Source organism: Centruroides vittatus, unplaced genomic scaffold (genome assembly GCF_030686945.1).
Source record: "Centruroides vittatus isolate TY-2023 unplaced genomic scaffold, ASM3068694v2 contig_250, whole genome shotgun sequence".
NCBI classification, from domain to species: Eukaryota; Metazoa; Arthropoda; class Arachnida; order Scorpiones; family Buthidae; genus Centruroides; species Centruroides vittatus.
The window spans coordinates 983,125-989,124 of NW_027121584.1; positions in this window are offsets into that span (position 1 = coordinate 983,125).

The following is a 6,000-nucleotide window of genomic DNA, read 5'->3' on the forward strand; positions in this document are numbered from 1 at the left end:
ATTATTTTAATTTTTTAAAACTTTGCACGATTTAAATTTTTTTTTCAATGGTTTAATAATGGAAGATTTATTTTATTATTTCAGATTTAATTCAACTTACATTAAGTGTACGATAAAACATGTTTCCTTAGAAATTAAATATGCTAATTTTATAGTGTTAAAATTCTTGAAGAAAATATCTTGAAATGTTCCGTATGAATAATTCGATAATCGTAACTTTGCAAGTTTCTCTTACATAGAATAGATATATAATTTTCTAATCATTTAATGTGCTTTTTCTATTATTGAGAGTATTTTAACAACACTAAATTGAAGAATTTTCTTAATTAGTAAGATAAAATTGCAATAGGATACGATAAAAATCGATTTTTAAAATGATACAACACACACACATATATAAATCGTTCACACATCTTGGCCGGGCGATTTGCAATACTCAGTTGGAGCACTGAAAATTTAAAAAGTTCGAGAGCCCCATTTTGGTAGAGCACAGTGAATTTGTCAAAAATTCGTCAACAATCTGTTCCCTTCGCTAACTAAATAGATTGGTTCCTACTCCAACGCATTTTTACAGCTACTCCTACTCCTACGCTCCTCGCCCATCGAGCTGGCACTGCTAATTAGGCTACAATTTGAAAAAATTATAGACCTATAACTTGCCACTGTTGTCTGTCTACTGTCTGTCCTTTAATCTCGAGAACGGAGTTAGATAGACCCCCATAATGAAAACTTAGGGGCAGGCAGCTCCGATTAACTATATACGAACTTTAGGTTCGCGCCGGAAGTCACGTTATTTCAGTTCAAAATTTGTTTCCTGAATGGAGTTAGATGTATGACGGGCACGACTCCATTACTAACAAGAAAAGTATAATGTACGGGGGAAGAAATTACTAATTTGAGGTGAAGAGAAGAGCATATATTTTAAATTAAATAAATATGATTAAAAATTTCAACCCGGCATTGTGAGGATGTCACAATAAATAATTGCTTGTTACTATTTTTGTTTTACATCTGTATCTGTATTTTTTTTTTAATTGGACCTGGGGCCTCAAAAAATGCTTGAAACGGCCCTGATAGTTTAGATAGTTTTTTCAAAAACTCATCAATTATATTCAAAATACAATAACTGTTTTCAGCGGAAAACTTTTAAGTTGAAATTACATGACTTCTGGTACTGGAAGTTCGTGTATAGTTAATCGGAGCCTCCTGCCCCTAATCATTTTATATCTAATCTCTGCTTTTATCTATCTAACTCTGTTTTCAAAATCAAGGAAAGACAGACAAACAGATAGACTGACGACAGTGGGAATTTGAACGCCTAACAATTTTTTTCAAATTGCAGCCCAAAAATTTCATATTGCAAATAGGCTTACGAATAAAAAAAATGCAAAATGTATTTATTTCGAGGTATTCGAAATATAAAATATGGATGTTTCCATATTTTATATTTCGTATTTACACGTATTTAAAATTTTAACATTGTTTGCTGTAATGAAATTTGACAATAATGGGTTAAAATTAGCAAAGTTATCAAGGAAATCTGAAGTCAGAGGTTTGAATTTAATTTAAATATATTTATAAAATAAATTATAAGCAAATAAAATGCTTTTTCATGTTTATAGAAACTGTTTTATGTAATTGCTAATCATCCTACATTTTTCACAATACTTAGTTGGATGATGGAAATGTAAAAATGCTTCTCATATCTTTTGTAGCACAAATTTATTTTAATTTTAAAAATACCCAAAAATATAAACTTATTTTTGTATCTTTTATCATTAATTAAAAAATAAAACATTTCAATCTGATTCTATTTATAAAATACAGACAGACTCACAAATTAAAGGTAATTTGTAAGTAAATGTGCCCAAATATCTTTTATTTTAACACAAACAACTCATTTGGCACAGAAATAATACAGAAATATAAAAGGCATACCTATACAAAAAAGTCTGATTACATTCATATGGCCTAGAGAAAAACAGAATTGTCTTGGGACGGTAAGTTCTAAGGACCTGGCAAAAAATTGGATATATTCAATATTATAAATGACATAAATGAGAAAAGAATTAAATTTTTTTTCAATAATTATTAAGAAAAATTGCATAATTCTACAAAAAAATTAAACGAAAATAAGGACTGTTTAATGAAATACAAAAGCGTATCGCAGTTCTCTAACAAGTCACCCTTTCGTACAATGTAATTAGGACCCGGATTACAATTTTGTTATCGGCTCGGATGAGGACTAATTTGTCAATGATTATATCAAATATGCAGAAAAATGAAATTAATAGCGAGGTTGAGGCCGAAGTTTTAAACGCGAAAACGTGTACGTCGAACGTTGAACGCCGCTTTCCTATAAGCCTAGAAGTTTGACAATGGCGTTTGGAAAGTCAGAGGAATCATGTTCGACATTCCAAACGCCATTGTTAAACTTCTAGGCTTACAGGAAAGTGGCGTTCAACGCCTGACGTACACGTTTTCGCGTTTAAAACTTCGGCCTCAACCTCGCTAATAACCACAGAGAGGTTTACATGCTGAAAGGCAATACCTTTTCCGCACGATCTTCAAATGTCATAAAGACTAATAATGCGTATGGCCACTCCCGACTGCAAAGCAGGCCTCGCAGCGGTCCAGGGTGTCCGGAGAGTAGTTGACATTAGCTATTATTCATATTGAAGGGCAATACGCGGTTCATGAATAGAGTAGAGAGAGAGAGAGGTGAAATACGATGTCCTATGACATCTCATTCATGATCTATAGGGTTCAAGTTCGGTAAATGAACGGACACTCTATACGAATGAGTGCACTTTCTTCCAGATATTGGGCGCTAAGTCTGATTCTATGAGGTCGAGCATTATCTTCTGTAAAATGAAACTTTCGCTTACATCATAGAATATGATCTAACAATGAACTGAGGATCTCGTTTTTCGAGTTGTCATTGAATCCGCTGGAACCACTTGGAGATCAGTACGACTGCCCAAAGATATTCCTGTCTCCATTATAACACTCGCCCCTCCCCAAGAATCGATCCCAAGAATGTTTGAAAGATGATATCTAGTACCATATTCCTTCCAAATCTAAGAGTATGTCTACTGTCATTTCGTAGAACGAACTGGACTTGTCTGTAAAGAGTATAGTGTGCCATTGATCTTCAGGCTAATTAAGATGTTTTCTTGCTCAGTTTAATCGCTCTCTCCTGAGACTAGGAGTAATGAGTAAAATGAACTTACAGGTTGGCAAGCTGAAAGGGATCCTTTGTAAAGCCTTCTGCATACAGTAGAAGTTGATATAGTGAATCTATCCTTATACTTACTTGTTAGTGCTTTTCACTTGTTTAGTACTTTTTTTGTGATGTATTATAACACTATACGGCGGAGAAGGGTGTACCGCCCCATTAGACCGCCGCTGACGACGCGCATGTCTTGGCCTCTAATTCTTTTAATTAATTTCATTCTTAATTCAGCAACTGTTACATTCTTTAAATCCAGATTTTTATAAGCAGATCAAAACTTTCGCTCAGTTTCCAGTATTTTACACACTACTGAAAGTTAAATACTACATCAAGATGACAGCGTTGCCAGTGATGAGATCTAAACCGTGCACGCCCCATCGTTTTGTTTTATAAATCAATCCATCCAAATTTGATTTATCTACTGTCCTGAATATGCGGCTTCGAGAAAAATTTTACTTTAAAGTTTAGACGCTAAGGCGGAATTTTGTTCTGGAGTCCCCTTAACGTGCCTATTATGTAGGGGAAGTGCCTATATTGGACACTAAGAAAAATGTGACTTGGGAACATAGTTTATGGAGGTAAAACAATGTCTCTAGTCTTATAGTAACAGTGGACCTTTATTGTCTCCTTAACCATTATAAGTGTTAACTTCTACGAAAATATATATATATGGCTTTTAAAATCATGTTAATCCAATTGTATCGATTTGTCCAATATAGGCAACTGTTTCCAAATTGGACTACCGATTACATATAGTGAAAAATGGTTTCTCTAACCGCACCAGCGGCGTACCCAGGATCTGAACTAGAGGGGGGCAACTCATATTAGTTTCGAGGAAGTGGGAAAAGAGAGTGAGATTTCACCACAGATGGCTCTAGTCTAGTCACAATATTCATTATTCAAACTGATAATAAATTGATACGTCTGTTCTGTATGTCTGTTTGTCAATTACTACATTTTAATTTTTCTTCTAGGGAGGGGAAGCTGCCCCTCCCTGGGTACGCCCTTGAACTTATTACTTACCCCTCTTCTTATTACTTAACCACCTATTACTTACCCCTCCTCTTAGTCGCAGGAACAATGTCTTCACAATCACCACAACAGAATAATTTTTGTGTAATGCCCCATTTTTGCACAGACTTGAAGTACTGTACCTAATCCGGGCAAATCGTACGTTATATCATAGCTTCATGCTTATCTTCACAGGATCTTCTATCCTCGTCGATCTCTTCTTCAGTTTCTGAATCATCTGTCGGATGATAGCCGACTATTTCCAACAGAATATATATCAAATCTAATATTGTCCTCTATTGGACCATCGGTCAAATATAGTAAACACCCATCGGTCCAATTTAGAATTCGTCGTCATCTTGAATATATCTTTCAACCTCTCGAAAACGACAATCAGAAAAATTCGTGATTTCGAGAGGTTGAGAGATATATTCGTGTATGCCTATTATAAGAGTTTGAGACAACAATGCTTATTAGTACAGCGAGACTTGCGACAGCAACGTCTTTGTAATCATAAATCGCTAGTACAAACACACAGAACTTATGTTGCAGGCTCATGTTGAGCACAGTGGCAAAAAAGCGTCCGTACCCTCTATTATATTGCCGCCATTTTGTATCTACGTACTCTTGGTCGCGCAAACTTCATATTGAGACTGATAGATCTCACTTGTTGTTGTCCTGCACTTATAGAAGTCCAATTTATGCTCAGGTCTAAAATAAGCGTATTTCTTTTATGTTTTCTATAACGAATTTCGAATATAAAATGTGTCACAAAACGTTCTTCATGGTGCTCACTTTACCGAATTGTGCATTACTTATTAATGCTTCTATCAAAAAAACAGTAATGCCAGCTCGGCACTTAAGTAATTTTAGCCCTTAAAAAGTTCACGAATAGGTCCTACGACTATTAGAAATCTTAAGAGAATTATTTTGCGTGTTAAGGAGACTGGAAGTTTTGCAGCGAAACCAAGTAATACTAACTCATTTAATGAGACGATTTGCTGAACGAGTTTGTTACACGTGACACTCCTAACCCATTCGTATTGACGGCCGGATGGCCGAGCGGTAAAGGTGGCAGCCTACCGCTCTGGGGGACCCGGGATCGAATCCGAACGGGTCGAATAATCCCCAGGAATTTTTCGGGGGGTGGTCCGTTCGGATATGTCGGGCCCCGTCCCTCACCACCCGGTCGCCCCATTGTGGGCCTGGCCGAACCCATAATGGGCCTACTAAAAGAGGCCCTCTTAGTGCTCACAGGGCGGAAAGAGTTAAAAAAAAAAAAAAAAAAAAAAACCCATTCGTATTGTTACTTACATAATTCGAGACTTGTTTTTTTAAAACTCTTTCCACCCTGTGGGCACTAAGAGGGCCTCTTTATGTCTCTCGGGCTTATTGAAATCCAATGGGTCTCCATTGGATTTCAATAAGCCCTAGGTCCCGAAAAACCTAGATCCGCCTATGTCTGTAATGGATGATGAAGCGAAAAATATTTGTTACGACTTTCATAGTTCGGATGATTTTCAGGCTTATTTTCATTTTCATGATTATGTGAACACCTACAACTACTGTACTTGATCTGACAAAAATGCAGACGTTCACTAACAAATTCCATTGCACTCACCATAGGTAACGGTGGGGTGTGGTATCACAGCATCGTTTATCATTGGTTCTTATTTTTGAAGAAATCCCTGCATCTGGACCAGTGATATGTTCTATTATTGCTGCTAGATACAACGATATGGTCCAAAACTCCA